Source organism: Morone saxatilis, unplaced genomic scaffold, assembly GCF_004916995.1.
Source record: "Morone saxatilis isolate NCDOM2014 unplaced genomic scaffold, NCSU_SB_2.0 Contig7, whole genome shotgun sequence".
Lineage (NCBI taxonomy): Eukaryota > Metazoa > Chordata > Actinopteri > Moronidae > Morone > Morone saxatilis.
Window position 1 is genome coordinate 8838669 of NW_023340246.1, and position 17488 is coordinate 8856156.

General features: G+C 42.1%; 1 protein-coding gene across 9 annotated transcripts in view; it reads right to left on the reverse strand.

Annotated features, from left to right (window-relative positions):
* Positions 1–14235, reverse strand: part of epb41l2 (erythrocyte membrane protein band 4.1 like 2) — a 51691-nt gene extending 37456 nt beyond the window's left edge. For 8 of the 9 annotated variants that reach the window (XM_035678156.1, XM_035678151.1, XM_035678150.1 and 5 more), the window contains exon 1: positions 14085–14235. The gene's annotated coding sequence lies outside the window, so the exon portion shown is untranslated. Of the gene's footprint in view, positions 1–2542; positions 2715–14084 lie in introns of those variants that run through there. The other variant, XM_035678146.1, reaches the window with a different exon arrangement.
* Positions 14236–17488: the final 3253 nt, after the last annotated feature.

Consider the following 17488-nt stretch of genomic DNA (forward strand, 5'->3'; position numbering starts at 1 on the left):
CACACACACACACACGTCAACAGTGCAGCAGTGGTGTGTAGGGAGGGGGCGGGAGTAAAAATAGAACAGGTCTCCTTACGCATGATCGGCTAATGAGGTAGAGAGAGGAGGAGGGGAGGAGGGGAGATGATGGAGAGGTGTGTGTGTGTGTGTGTGTGTAGGTGTGTGCAAATGTCAGAGAGGCCATATAACAGTGTGCTTGTGCAGATAAGGAGAAACAAGGTAAATACAACTGAAATCTCATGAAGAGGGAATCCCAGTGACATTACACAACAAACAGCACTCTGCCTCCAGCCCATTGATGCCTGTTAAAGGCGTAAATCTTTGAAATCAAGTACTTTAGTCACGTCATGTTTAGGTGTCGCAACGTCGGTCTGCTGGCCAGATGTTCATTCAGTCCGCCCCTTCAGTTCAAACTGACACATCTCAACAACTACTGGATTGATTGCCATTACATGTTGTTCAGACATTCATGTTAGCTAGTGGATGAATGACTTTGGTGATACTTATAGTTTTATATTAACTATTGGATGGACCCTCGCCAGAATCTCATGAAAATGCCATCACCTAAGAGAGCAAGATTTCTATGCAAGGATATGTGGCCCATTGCTGTAATAAGAGCAAGAGCTTATCCTATAGTATAGTCGTTCTGTTATGTTTGCCTGAGTGGTGTCATACATTTGTACAATGTGTTTAGAGATCGCTTGATCCAAGTCATTCGAACGATTCGCGTGTCGTTTGAAACTCGTTTGAACATGATTTGGGGAAGAAGTGACGGCCCTAAAATCTAATGATCTGCGCTTTGTGTTTTGCACAAATGTTGACATGCTGAAACTCTATCTAAGAAGATGAACATGGTAAACATACCTGCTAAATATCAGCATATTAATGTGATTTTCATTCTTCACATATGTTTCAGTTTAAGTCAAAAGGGGAAAGTTATTTCAGTTCCTCACTGAAAATAACCGTCATGGCCAATGTTAGTAAACAGACCTGTGGCAGCTGAAGCAGGGTATGATCAGTGTACACTGTAAAGCAACAGCATGGACAGCCAGTCTGCTGAATCAATCCATGCTGAAACACCCTGGCACTGACCAAAGCATAGCTGTGTGCCATGCAAGCATGACCAGACTATTACGTAGGGTTTTAAACGGCAAAAAAGGGGATTTCTGAAATATTTTTGCCTTGTGTATGACGCAATGGATTTGCCTAATTTGCTCCTTCATTCTTCCGACCCTAGAGTGATCAAAACAGCTCTGTTGCTCCCTTACTGCCGTTCCCTCTAAGACACGGTGTTCCTCAATGGACTAGCGAGGAGTGTATTTATGTGTGTGTTTGTGTGAGTTGGCATCAGAGTGCAGCTTTTTTGCAAGATGTTCGTCACGGCCACTTAGGCCTGCTTTAAACCGGCCTCTCTCTCCCTACAACGGCTTAACACCGGGAACCTTGTTCTACCTCTCTCACAACTTTCTAACTCGCCCTCTCCTCGCTCACTTTCTATCTTCCCCTTCTGCTCTTCAGCCCAGGGTGCCTCTTTCTCTTTTTCACTAAATCTCTGCACTCATCTCTCTCCTCTCTCAATCCCTTTCTTCTGGGCCCCCTTTCAATCCCCTCCAATCGCCCACTCACATTATCTTCCTCCAAACCCCTCCTCTTTCTCTCCTCTTCCCACAGTCCATATAAACAATAGCAGTGGCATTATTACAGCTTCTCTTCATATATATATATATACACGCATATACACACAGTGAATGGTTTATGGCAGTAAAAGCATCGGTACATCATCTAAAGTAAGTCAGTGTTAGGAAGCTGTCTGTCATCACAGTGCAGTATTCAGGGCTACATCTATCTCCTGAATGACGGGTTGAACTATTGTCTACTGTCAGATGTTATGTGTTTTTGTTTTCGTTTGTTTCATCAAGAAAGTATCTCTTCATGCAGAATTTGTCTAGAGGCGAGTGCTGTGCATGCTGTTAGGACGTTTTATCCCGCTATTTCACAGCCAATTAGCAGCGTTCAAGTAACCCAGTTGTCCAAACAGGCGAGAGAAAAGCCTGCACATTCAAGATAAACAAACTCAGACACACAGCTAGTATTTCCAGCTGAATTAGACGAGGCATTTCTGTGTACCTATGAGAGGGATGTTAGAAACACTCACTAGCATATCTCAACGTAGTTCTTCATCTTATTGAGATCTAAGAGCTTACATATTTGCAGGTTACATGCTGTCAAGCAGCTTATCAGTATTTATTTTAGTTTTAGTATTTTTTATCTTATTATTTGCTTTACTCAGTCAGATTAGAATATGATGTTGATGTTTTCTTGACACAATTTCCAGCATTCAGTGAACAGTTGTTTGCACATGACTGTCACAGCAAAGATGAAAAATGTACTTATACAAGGACTGACACTGACCAGACCCTTTAAACTTTACCTCAATAGCTCCACTAAATCCATCCGTCCAACACCTCAGGTTAGTTTCTGCTTTTTAAAAGAATGAACTGTTAAATGATGGACTGATGGACACGACTCATGGCCTTACCTAGTGTTGCTTCTGTTGCTCTCTTTTTCCCTGTAACTCCTTTCCTTATGTCTCTTCTCTTTACTTCTTTGCACCGTTACCCTTCTCTTTATTACCACTTTCTTTCTGCCTATATCTTTCCTTCACTTGCGTCCACCACCTCTTAGCAAAAGCCTGCCCTACAAAACTGTCATTGCCGTTTTCTCTCCTCCATCCTCTCCTCCCTCCCTCAGAGCTCTGCGCCTGCTTCCCTTGAGACTATCGCTCGGAGAAACAAGGGCAGAAAACGAGAGGGAACAGGGTGGGGGTGGGGGGTGGTGAAGAAGAGTGTATGAAAGAGAGCAGAGGAGCAGAGCAGAGGCAAAGGGAGTAGTGGAAGAAGAGAGAGAGATGGAGAGAGGTGAAAGATGATAGATGAAGGAGAGAGAGAGCACAACAGTGTATGCCTACTGTGCCAGATTACTAATGGAGAGTAGCATGGACACTTCACAATACCTCAGGGAATGTCGACAACACAACATTTTGCCTGCAATATTTTGCATGTGTACATTACATTACAGGGAAAGACAGCATTACTGAATACATAAACAGAAACCTCTCAGACAATAACAGCAGGGAAGATGCTCCGCCCACCAGATTTTTCTACTCTGGCTAAAAATCCCTGGGGGTATTGCTAACTTTTAGAAACACTTTTACTGTCCAAAGTCCCCAAATGAGACCATATCCTCATTTCCTCATTTAAAGGGTTGCTGTTTTTACCCTCCACACAGCCACAAACACCATACTGCAGCCACAAAAGTCACTCAAACACAAACACTACAGGTCCCCAACCTAAACTCCATTGCTGTCCGTCTGGGATTTAGGGGTTGTCGTCATAGCAACAACAACTTCCTGACCTGGCCTGTGGCCCGAGAGATAAAAGTTTATGAGAGACAGACAGAGGAGTGAGTGTAAAAGTCCAGAAATAGAAAGAAAAGACAGAGTTACCTGTCTGGCTTTATTGGTTTTCACTTGTGTTTTTTTACTATCTGATAAAGCAGATGTGACAACTCTCAGTCTAATAAAAAAGAAAACATACATTCCCACCCGCCCCTACTCTGAGGGGCAGAATGGGGGCAGAGAGGGGAGGAACTTGTTTCTATGGCAACGACATTCAGGGACTACAACAATAAATCCCCATGGAGACGAGAGATTACCACAGCAAAAATACAGATTAGTGGACGAGCGTGGAAGTGACAATAGAGATTATTACCGTGCATAAACCCATTTCAAACCACACCAGATTTACTGCAGATATTACATACAGACCTACAGGACCTGCAACAGCTACTTTCCCTCCCTCCCACCCTCTCATCCTTACCCACCACGCCCACTGAAGAAAGGTGCTTGGCTTACAGCAGCCCTATAAATGATACTGATGACGCTCGTATCCATCTGCTGCTGTTACCTTGCTCCATGTTGTGTCGAGCTATTTCATTGCCTCTGTGGATTTCAAAATACACAGCCATCAAACCAAGCCGTGCTTCTGTCACTTCATCTTCCATCAAGGCAATAAAAACATTCACAAAGCCAATGGGCAGAGAACAGCAAAGGCATCTAACGTGTTTAGATTCTGGCTCTGGCGCAGTTACAGTAGATGTCATTTCTGTGTTTCCAAATGAGGAAACAGCCGTTGATCAGAGCAACACAAACTTCTGAATCACTCGATGAGATGTGAGATGTGGGCAGTGAATCAGAGGTCTGGAACCAGGCTAACCAGCGTGTGTGGAAGTAGTAACAGGTGTTATTATATCACAACATTATAAATCTTATCCACGCGTGTGTGTGTGTGTGTGTGTGTGTGCACACATGGGTGCCGTGCGGACCGGTGTATTAGCTGTCAGAACCAGCTGGTTTCTACCCTCATGTCTCACACACACACACACACACACACACACACACAAACACAGCTTTAATTTCAGTTCAGCATAGTGATGTTGAATGAATATGGCTGTACTGCTCAAATTACAAGCCCACAGTCCCAATAATAATCACAATATCTGGCAGTAAAGTGGGATCAGATTCTTCTTTCTTCTACAATTAATTAACATTGCACAATTTTAGACAATTACACACTTTATTATGTAACAATATACAACACACACATATAGCCTAGATCATAGTTTCTCATTCTTTGTTCCCTATGGCGTTTCATTTAGTATCCTAAGGTCAACTCTGTGACAAGGTACTTGTGACAAATGATACTTAGGCATCGTCACTTGTTACCATGCTACCACTTAACACCACTGTTATTAAAGTTCATCATGAGTGGGACATGAATCTGTGCACCAAACGTGACGGCAATCCATCCAATAGTTGGTGTGACATTTCACTAAAAACACACAAATGGTTCCAAGAAACCGTGAATGTTTGTACGTAAGTTTATGCCAATCCATCCAGTAGACTGAGAAGATTCATGAATGACTGTTGGCCTGCTGGAGGTGCTAGATGAAAAGTTGGAGATTACCAAAGTCAGTAGGGTTGAACATGCCACAATGTTTATAACATTTAATGCCAACACATTGACCAACTCTGCCATACCTAGAGCCACTGCACCATCACAGCTTCAAACAGGATAATATTCTGAGTTGTGCTCGCCACAGACTCAATTTTTATCCCTACAGCCACACTGCTTGCTATCAGTGTAAATATCATCAATTGCTGTTTGTTAGGACACTGTTTCAATTGAGCTACCAATGTTGTTTCTGACAGCTGGTGCACACCGAGTACAATGGGTTCCAATGAACTGAGCATTGGAAATCGATTGGCCATCATTCAGCGGACACTAATGAATTAAAAATCCAATCCAGCAGATTACAATGGGACATCCCAAACTGCTGAACACTGAAGCAACAGCCCAACAGCTGACAGTTACTGAGCCCCAGTTTTGGTTTTGAAATAACCACACATACACCGCACAGAGTAGGATCCTAATCTGTGCTGTTCTCTTGTACGATCTGCCCCATCTGTCACGCTATGACACATGCGTACACACAGAGATACAGCAAACACACAGATATGCACACACAGATGCACAACCACGTAAACTGATTCTAAAATACATGAAAAAAAAAAAAGAAAAACACACTCACAGGATCACTGATAAGCAAACTAGTTTGTGTGGTTAATCACACACAGATACACACATGCATGCACACGTTCACACACATCGGACTTGCTGGTGTGAAAATTCAGAACATGCCTGTCCCTTTACACTGCACTATGACCCTCAAACTGAGGATTACACAAAGGATAATCCCTGCGTATGTTTGTGTGTCTGTCTGTCTGCCTGTCTATCCATTCATCCCCTCGTCTTCCTCTCGGTCTCTGTCTGCCTTTTCTACTCCCAGCTCCACCTGATGCCAACACCTCGCTGCCCCTCAAAGAACACACGCACTCTGACAGTTTCTCCCTGGCGTATCTTTGCTGGCTTCGGTTTCAGCTTAGCAAATGAATGGTCAACTCATAAGGTATGTTTAAATGACCAATACTATGTCATTACTTTTGTTACCGTATCATTACCGTCAGCTCATAACTGCTACTTTCAACTGCACATTTATATAACAGTCAAACCAGTGACTCCTCGACAACACCAGGATGCTCCATTCAGCTCTATGCCACTATAAGTAATATTCATCACTTTACAAGGAGTAATGATACTCAAGGTTCTGCCTCATTCAACTGTAATAGCGTGTCCCTCACCACTAAGCACTGATATAATGATCATGTATGGATCTTCTTTTTGCATCATTGGTTAAAAGAGAACAAAAGATTGCTGCTGATGTAAGAAAAAAAAAAAGCATTAGCAACTACCAACACTGAATAAACTCAAAATATATTTTATGAACCCTATCTTCCAGCGTTAAGTCCCTCTCTTTCCGTGTGTGTGTGAGAATAAAGGGTCAGCTCATAACTACTATTGTTAGCTGCTAAACTCCCCTATTCAGCGATTAAAGCAGTCAGGCGCAAGTGCCCTGTCTGTGTGAATGTGTGAGTGACACAAAGAGCGAAAGTACGGGTGGGTCACACGAGTGCACATGAGAGGAGATACAGTGTGTGTGTGTGTGTGTGAGAGAGAGGGAGTGAAAAAGACAGGAAAGAAGAGAGGAAGAAAGCAGCATTAGCTGGGAGGGGAGACAGTGAAACTCGTGGTGAAACTCACACACGGCTCTCCAGAGCAGCAGTGGGTGTGGCGTTACTATGGCGACGTACATCCCATAGAGGGTGGTAACAACAGGTGCTTTTGCAAAACGGATGACTTCATGGGCATTGAGGCTCATTATTACAACTGCCTACAACTCTCTACGCCTCTAGCGCAGAGCAAGATAAGTGTGGACCAACAAGTGATGATGAGAAGAGACCGAGTGCTTCGAAATCTGTTAGCACACTGTCAAAAAGCTGAATGACGGACCCTTTTTTTAACGCAATAATCACCACCAATAGGACACACATTTTTTACAAACTGATTAAAGGGGAAACAACCTTTAGGCTGTGCATATGTGATTGCTTGAATATGTGAGCATGCATCTATACAACCTACAGCTGCATCAGTAAATGTAATGCTGGGTTAGTAGCACTTGCTCTGCAATGATGCAATACATGGAAGTATTATAAAGCACTCTGACACACACACACACAAACTCACAGTGGCCTGCCATTCATTTTCTAACTACTAACCTTAACCCCTAACTCTAAAATTAGACATTCCCCTTGTGAACACCATGAGATGTCCTCATTTTCAGAACATCATCCTGTTTTCTCAATTACCGTGAGGACATGTTGCCTCCGAGGTCCAGACACACACTCACACGTCATCATGTGAAATATATTGTAGCAACCGGCTCTTCTCAGGCATCAGGATAATGGCATTACCAGACATATTATTTAGGTGCCTGGTATCAGTTAATCCCAGACACAAGTTCACAAGACCTCTGACCCCTAACCAGGAAACAGGAAGTTTAGGGAAGGGGGCAACTTCAAACCCTTCTCCTGTTTCACTCTGTTAATCTCCCATCCCTCCATGCTTATCTTCGATTCTCATTTTTAACCACACACCATCTCAGTATCTGCCTCTCTCTCTCATTAGGAACCTGTCAACATAAAAACAGGATATGACAAGGGGAGTGAAAAACATCCGTACAATCATGTTCTCCTCTCTGAAAATCAGAACAAAAACACATCTTTTTGAGTTTTTCCCTCCACACGTTGGCTACAACATGGCATGCTACACAAGCACACAGACAGCCAAAGTCCCACTCAGGACTCAGTTTTCATCAACAACCGTACCAAATTCTAGTTTAAACTATATATATATATATATACTATATAATATATAATATATATAAATATATATATATATATTTATATATATATGTGAAATAAATATATAAATATAGTTTAATAAAATTTGGTTTCAGTAATTCGCATCACTTCATTGACTCACTATGGTCCGACATGGAGGTTTGGCTAGTTGTATATCTGAATAAAAAACTTAAATCAAGTGTTTGGCCACAATCAGTTTTTATAATTTGTTTAGTCATTGGTTGAGTTACTGATTCTTGTTTATTTGTAACTGTTTGAACGCATAAAATTAAGAAACTGACTTAATTTCAAACACTGGTCCCACCAGCTGCTGTTCAACTAACGTCTGTAACTTAATAGGTATTCTCATGGTGGCTTTCTGTCTAAACGACTGATTTGCTGTCCATAGCCGAAGCTAAATGGGGAAATAATCCTGTATTGTATAGCTAGAATTGAGGACTATCAATCAGAACTCAAGAGTAAGGATGTCCCGTTGTCCCTGGGTCTCTACCTCTCAGTAGGTGTGGGGCATGTTTGACCTTCTCTCTGGATTAGGGTGTTCCTGATGTTTGTAAATATGTATACAGTTTGTTTCACCTTCTCTCTCACTCTGGAGCAGGATCCTATAGCTTATATGTAAATAGTTCATTTGAACTTGTAAATATTTGAATAGTTGCTTTGATCTTCTTCCTCCTTTTGTAGATTGTTTTTTTACTTTTTTACTTCAAATATCCCTGAGTTTGTGATTATTTTGTTCATCGTGTGTGTATGTATCTTTCCATTGCAATATACCAATCGGAAACAGGTTTGCAGGTTATGCATTTATTGATCAGTTAGAAAGTAAACAACAAACAGTAAATCAGCGTGACTGATAAGAATAATGAAAAGTGAAAACCTTCCTTTACAGCCATACATTTTTTTTATTCAGGATCAAAAAGTCCAGGCGAACTGGCTAAATGTATTTTCTGCCCCCCAATATCAACTCGTTTTAATATTAGGATACTGGACCTTCGATCCACCGTCTCACCCTTAGTCCTGGTATATTTTTGACCTGTGGGAAAGTCTGTCTATTGACGCTGCTTTCTCGCCCTCGCTCTCACACACACACACTCACACACACACACACACACACAGTTCACTGGGTTCTTCACACTCTCCAAAATGTTTTACAAACTCCAGAGCTTCTCAATGGCTACTACTGAGAACAAGTTAGCTGGCCTGCCCTCCCTTTTGCCCCAGACACTCCTCTCACTTCCTCTTCCTCCCCTCATCCATTCCTCTTTATCAGTCTGCCCTGCTATCCCACCTCCTCGTCTTCTGAAGCCCTTCCCAGACTCTTTTTTTGACAGCCTGAATGAATGAATGGTCAACACATGATGAATGAAGTAAATGAAGGAATGAACTCATCCATCCATCAATCAGTTCTTGTCATATCTGAATATCTGTGGGCTTTGGACTGTCTGTCAAATTAGCTAAGCATATAATGGAGCATTTTTCACAATAATTTTCTTGGTTCTATATCAGTATTGAAAGCACATTATCCATTTTCTGTGGATATAAACCTCAGTGGTGCCAACATTTCCTCGTGTCGCTCCCTAAGATGTTGCCTTTTTAAAGATGAAGGCTCTGCCCCGTCCTGCCATGCTCTGCTCAGCCTCTCTGTGAGAATGTGACCCTATGCTGATTAATCTGCTTTTAACTATGTTGGGCCCCCTGCCAAAGCCACAGGCCCACGCTCTCTCTCTGTTTTTTATTCTATCGCTTCTTTCAGGGCTGGACACTTGCTGGGGAGGGCAGTTTGCCCTCTCTTGTGTGAAACGTTCCCCTTCAACACAAGGATTTTCTATTCTCCTCTAATAGACGCTCTCATTTAACGAAAGATGACTAAAAATCGACTAACTCTATTATACTTAACTCTATTGAGCTTGTTGGTCCGGTGCAATTAGGCCAACACAAACACTTAACTTGAAGACTATTACACGGACAGTTCTTTATTATTCTACACTCTAGTTTTCATTTACATTGCGTAAAGCATTTAACTCCCCCTCTTACCTCCCTCCCCCTCTTTTGTTCCCTCCATCACACACGTCCTCGACATCTCTATCCACTTTCGCTCTCTCCACCTCGCCCTCTCACCCGCCCTCCTTCCCTCACTGCCTCTGCGGTAATAAGCTGAACACTGCATTACAGTTTCTATTCATCCATGCCTCTCTGATCTTCTCTGTGTGAATGTGAGTCCCGCGGCGCCCGCTGGCCCAGCATCTCTGGAAGCTAGAGGCTAATACTCGCCGGTCACGGCTGACTGCTGTACTGCAGAGTATGTCCACCTCAGTAATTGTTGTGACTGTCCCTATGTCACAGAGGAGGTACAAGCCTTTAATTGTGATTTGGACTTGCGGTATTAAACCACTGTGACAGACTGGTGCAGGACAATACGAGGTGCTAATCTACACTGTAACCAGCTAGAAACCTTGGCATTTCGATTTTCCAGCGCGTTATCATTGTAAAAGAAACATTTTGTGACACTCTGAGGGAGAATGACGTTTTCTCTGCTTCTTGTCTTACAAACACAGTCGGTACTAGTCGTCCACTCTGATGTGGGACAGTAGGGCTATCTGTGCGAGCGCCTGAGTTGATGTGACGTGTTCTGCTCCTGTTGAACCGACGGGGTCAGGATGAAAACACACACACACACACACACACACACACACAGGGATGTTCCCATAGCCTTTCCGAATGGTTAAGCAATATCTCTCACTCTCTCTGTCGCTCTCACTCAGTCTCTCTTCCTCTCTGCTTGTTTCTGTATTCCTTACTTTCTCCTTTTGTCATTCCATCTCTAGTTTCCGGGTTACCTATTTTTGGCTCCCCTACTTACCTTTCTACCCCTCGCAAAGGTGAGGGAGAGAAAACGTACACATGGAGCGGAGTGTATAGTGTTTGCTTTAAACTAACGCAGCAGTGACGACACTAAAAACTTTAAACTATGACCGAGAATGAAAGATTTTTGCCTGACAACAGCGATACGGAGAGGGGGAATAAATCATGCGCTCGTTCTAGCTAACCCTGTGTTAGTTCCAGCTATCTTTAATGAGCAGATTCTCCCACCAGAACAACCAATTAAGGCTTCTCTCATTAGTGGGTTCGACAGAGCCGCCACTGTTCTACACATCCTGGGAGTCTGAGAATGAACATGGCCCCGATGATTATAGATAAACTATACACACACAGAGGGGCCTGACAGGAAGCGCACACCACAGTGACAGGCTCGCTCGTTGCTGGATTTCCCTTATAGCTAACCCGACCAAGAATCCTTTCTACTTTCACAAAGCTTATGTTGTATTATGTTGCGCATATTCTTTATTCTATATGGTAATGTATTGTTAGAGCTTTAACCTCAATGGAAGCGGGTTTTCTAGTGCTTTACTGTCAGTGCACCTACATGTGCTGCTGTACTACACAACCTCAACACCTGTAACCCAATACGATAACACACAATAGCACTGCGTGAACAAATACCTTTGTGAAGCATGTGATACTCAATAGCTGCTAAGACAATGTAGAGAGAGGTGTTAAATTAACATTATGGCCATTTTTGAGTTCTGTGCTGTTGTTGTACTGGTTGGATTATTTGTCTCCGCGTTAAACTGACCGGTGGGATCACATTTGAAATGCCAAAAGACCTAAGGAGATATGAAAAGAAACCTTAGAAAGTGTTGGTTTAATATATGCCAGCAAATCAGCCATTCATTTAAAAAAAAAAAAAAAGACATTTTAAAGACAATGAAACAAAAGCTGTAAATCTCATTCTCTCGCTAATGTAGCTTGTGGGCTTTGTGCTTGGATGGATGATGGCTCTGGTGGTTATGGTTATGTAATTTGTTCAATCCCGTGGGGTTTCCACTCGGTTCATGGAGAGGTTTAGGTTTTATGCAGAAAACGTTTAGTCTTATCCTCCATATTCATAGAGACACAGAAATGGGTTAACATGGAAAAACAAAGACCACGATAAAGAGGATTCAGCGTGGCACTGCAGGGAAAAATGCCCTGTAATATAGTTTAAGATGGTCAGATTAGAATAAATCAGACAGGGTCCGGGGTCTTCAGCAGGCATTCTCAGGTATTTTATTGTGCAACATCATTCATGGAAAACAACCCAATGCAACTGTTGTAATGACACAGAATAAACCATGATTAGACATAACGCCTCATACTAAAGTACTGTACACCGCCACTGTCCGCGACATTGTCCGTGACCTGATGTCCTCCATTTATACCTAACCTACTTCCCCTTCTCTCAGAGGACAAAACGCAAGGAGGTGGTAGGAACCACAGCTGAGTTGCGCTGATTAAGCTGATGAGTATTTGGCCACACACACACACACACACACAAAGACACATATAGGTAGACTAATATTAGGGCTACTAACAATCACCAGTAAACCTAACTCGCTCTGAAAGGTCCGCCCATGTTATTCTCAGCCATGGTGACACGTCTAACAATGAATTGCAAAAAAAGGTATATATCAGATAGTTATTGATAAAGCCAGGTATGTTACGTTTACTAAAAAGATAAAACATGAATAGCTTGGGAAGTGGTCCGCTGCATTAGGTATGACTGTGGCACCATACAGACATTGAATCAAAATTGAATTACCCTGATGTAATACATATGATTGTCAATTGCCACTGACTTTTTACACGTCAGCACAGGCTAAACTCAGTCCGTCTGTCTGTTTGCCTGCCTGCCTATCTGTGTCTGTCTGTGTGTGTGTGTGTGTGTGTGAACCAGCTGAACCCTCGCCATCTGCCAAGCCACGTATGACACACATGCATGTAAACACACATGTAAAGTACTGTATGTTCTGTCCACAGACAAATAGTAGTCAGGGTATGATGAGAAAGTAAGACACATTTAAACAGAAACTATGATGCGTCAAAGCTGGGCCCGGCAAAACTGAAACAAAAACCTGAATTTTAGTTTTGGTTTAGTTTAAAATCCACTTTTAAGCTTTTTTAAAATCGATCCTGTAGTGCAGAAATGTGCCATGCATGGTATGGTAAACAAAATCAGGTTACACGATCACATTAAACAACAGCTCAGTTGATCTTTTGAACCGCTTATCAAGTAAAACATTTGCCAATTACAACTTGAAAATTGAAAGAATTGCTTCCCTTTCTCCATTACATAAGTTTATTAATTGAATCTCATCTGGATGTTAGTCAGACTAAAAGCTATTTGATCAGTTTGGGCTCTGATAAACTGATAATCACCAAACTAAAGAAGATACATAACATTGCTAATGGATACTACTATCCCACAAACACTGTTATCCCTAGATTAGGGTGGATGCTCTGCACATCTCGGTTGCCACAGCCCCATCTTTCACCACTAGATCATAGCCACAGTCACACAAACGGGACTGCATTTCCCAAACATCCCGTGTTAACCATTTTCCCGGCGTGAAACCAGATGAAACAAACCCTTTGAGAAACAGTAAAACAGCGTGTTGTAGTGTTGCTACTGCTGGAAGAAGAGCTTGCCCGCACACACACCGGGGAACAGACACATCCAACTTAGAAAAACCTACTGGTGCTTTTTAAACAACCACCTTAAGCGGGAGGAAGCAGCTACAAGAAACCTTCCCACAGAAACCGAGACGGATGTTTGAACAGTGTTTAACCGACTAGTTAGCACGATTAACGGAGCGGTACGGTTCACCTACACACCAGGAAATACTGCCAACCACCAGTAACGTACCAGGGCTCTATTCATTTACAAAACGACTTCTTTTTTTTTTTCATGTTTTTAAACGTGGAAGTTTACGCTGGTTTCACCCTACGATCATTTTTTCCCGTTTGAAACCTATTTTGATGCTAACCACATCAAACCCGTCCGCGCCCGACACAGCCGGGGGCATCAAAGTAGTTTACGTTAGGTGGATGATAACAGGGATAATGTGGGAGAAGATAGGCGCCATCGAAGGTATGACTTCATGTTCAAGATAACGGGTTTTTGAGCAGGAAGCGGGATGTTTTTGCTTGACCATTTCAACAAAGGTGCTGCTACTTACTGTGCGCGGTGCAGGTTGGGCACCTACAGCTATTAACCGCAACTAAATCCGCAATAGAAATACGCTAAATGTCCGAAAAGCATTGAACCAACCGCGGTCGCTAATGTGCAAATCACGTGATTTAAAAGGAGGTAAAATTAAAACGTTACCTCGTAATTTCCAACGATGCGTGTGGGGAACTTTTCCAAACGTGGCCGCTCACTCTGTTCTCCTCCAAAAAATAACGTACGTCCCACTATCTCAGTCTCCACAGAAAATCTCCACTACGGTCCACACCGAAAATCTGGCCAGGGCTCAAGGTAGACGTGTCCATCATCCTCAAGACCCGCCCCATACAGTGAAAAACATCTTTTCGCCGCCTCCCATTGGCTGAGAGAGGTTACTGTATTAGAACTCGAGATGTGATTGGTCGCCCGCGCTGTCCGTTCGCGTCGGAGGGTCGTTAGATGCAGATGTGGCAGTGTTAGTGTGGCGTGGTAGCTCCCTCTAGAGGACGATTGCTGTCACTGCAATATGTTGATGATGCAGTTCAATGTTTTTTTTTAATTTTGTGTTTTTTTAAAGTCCAGAATTGTTACCGTTTGAGTAGAAAGTAGTGGACATGAAGAGCAATTTTCATTTTACCTCGTAAGGTTACACGTTGGTGGTTTTTAAAAGGTGGATACCAATATTTTTAAAAAAAAGCAGTGTCCTTAAATTGGAAATTTTTTGGCCAGAATTCATCCAAAATTAATTAAAACCGGTCATTGCATAACATAAGGCATGGCTACTGCCACTGCACACACACACGACTCTTACATATATAACACCCAGATTAGGGAAGCTCAAGTAATTGGTTTATAGTGCAAGGCAGCGTGGAGATTTGACATCTACAAAAGTGGAGGAGTAAACAACCACATAAGAACAACATTAATGTACAGTAGGATAATACAAACAACCATAAAAGAAAGTTAAATGAGTGAAATATTAATACTATTAACTAATTAAAACATTTTGTAACAAAAACTGGCAACAGAAAAGGACCATTTGATTGTAAGACAGTCAATCATCACATTATACAGCTTGATTTGAGTCCCAGTTTAGCAGCTAGGAGGCAGGTAGGGTGTGTTTCAGTGGACTCACCATTAGTAGAGCAGCGTGGATGCAGCAGGGGAGGACAGCGGGCCAGTAGAGCATGCACACACAAACACAGACGAATGCAGAACAGAGGAACAGGACATCAGACACTGCACATCATTTCGACATGTTTATTTAATGAGCTGCATCTGCTACAGTTGCATTTAGTTTAAAAATCAAGATCGAGTAATGACGCATTATCAAACCACTTAATGCTGTTACATTACATAGATAGTACTGACAACATGACTGGCTGTTTGTTTGGTTAGTTACATTTGTGTGATCCCTGCGGCATGATGAGAATGAGAGTGAGGCAATAAGTGACACAGCTAATTCACTCTCAGCATCCAGACCAGTCATGAGAAAAACACACAGCAGATCTCCTCTGTGGCATGACAGCAAACAGTCTGGTACCTAGCAAACAGTCATTTTATTGACATAATATCCACATTGTAGGATGGTGAAAGGAAACACACCCACTCTGGAAACATTTAATCATGAAAATCATAAAGAGATAACTGCATTAAAGTCACCTCCCTCTGTCCCTTCCATTAAATTGAATTGCTACCTGCTAGCAACCTGCTGAGGAGAGCAACCTGACCTTTATCAGTCAGTTTGGATTATAATGAAAATACAATACAGCATGCTGGCAAGCCCTACGACAACCCAATATACATATACATGTATAATCTGCTAAACAAGTGCTAACAGACTGATTACTTTATACCTGTGGTGTTTGTTTAGGTAACTCTAGAGCACTGATGCCATCTGTGAGTCGGTAAGTGTAGTTGTCTGCAGCTTAATTTAACATCCATTCCCAATATATATATAACATTTAGACACTGATATGGCACACTGAAGACAATTAGCTGCTCCTCCATGCTTTTCTAGTTCTCTAATGACACAAAAAAAATAAGAAAGTCAAAAAGGTGTACCTGATTGTTAAAGGTCCCATATTGCAGAAATAGTTCCCACACTGAGATTAAGACAATCGTAAGTCTTGACTCTAAACCTAATCAGCCTGATGTAAGGTCTGTTTTTCTCTTCTCTGCTATGTCTCCCCACCTCCTCGCCTCCTGTTCTGGCCTACAGAAAGCTCTCAGTGCACACAGCAGTTGTCTCTCTGCTCTATGCTGAATGCCTAGGCTCACAGAGCAGAGTTGATCGAATACGCTCGCAGTGTCCTCGCTGTATACCAACAGATTGTGTTAGTGTCCATAATCTAAACAGGCTTGGCAGAAACACAGTGTCCTACAGCCAGGGAGCTACAGTAGCTAGCTAGCTGTTCGGTTTCCCATGCAGGCATGACATCAAGCCGGTACAGATTCTCTGGAGGATTAGTGGCGAGCCCTTCTGAGGGGAATTACCCTGACACAGCCATCTGGACAGCATAACATTGCCCACTAGACCATCCACAGTCCAGCCAACTCTGTGCCCTCATCTGAAGAAGCTATCGCCCAGTCATCCTTCTACCCTGACTTAAGAAACAGCAAAATCATTCAACCCTGTACTCTGGTTTGAGAAAACAGTAGGCTATGGCCCAGCCAACCCTGTACCCTGATGTTAAAAGCTGTCCATTCAGTAGGTACATGCTTCAATTAAGTGACTTAAAGCTGCTTTTCATGTGTGATTTGTGATATTTTTTTAATGTTTTATGTTGATTATGGCCAAAAAGTGAGTTTTTATATATATGTTATATAACTCTAGATTGGTACACTGACTACTACTGCATTGCACACACCTTTAACTTACTTTGGGTTTACTGCATGGTACTGGCTCCCACTTATACTTAAAACCACCTTGTACACAATAACATACTAATTTACTACAATACAGCTATACAATTGTCTATTGTTGTCCTGCACTGGTATGTTGCATTAGTGCATATGTTGTTTGTCATGTAGGTTGTACCACACCTGAGAGACCAGCGTATAACCTTTTGGTTATCCTATTAGTAGTAGTATAATGACAATAAAGTTGAATCAAACTGAGCTAATTTAAATATGTCAACATGTGTCACTCTTTCAGAGATTGTGACAAAGTTAAGTTAAAAGGGTTTAAAACCTGTAATTCACAATTAGAGTATAAACAGTAATTCATTATCAGTCTGAGGTTAATGATACAACATCCTAGAGATTGTGGTGTAATATTCCTATTTTAAGGCTTCAAGCTTTTACAGTGTGTTCATAATGTGTTTGTGGAGGTGCAGTGCCATGAATTTCAGTTGAGGAGTTCCTCATTTAACAAATTTACAAACTTTATTATTAAAGGGAAAATGCAACCAAAACATCCCATGTGCTCCATAAGAAGTCAGCTGACTCATTAAAGTGCCCTAGAAAACTCTACTGTACATAAACACTAGCACACCCTCAATGGCCAATAACCAGTTCACTTAAGTGAAGCCTATCTTTTAAATTTAGAATAAACTAAATAATGT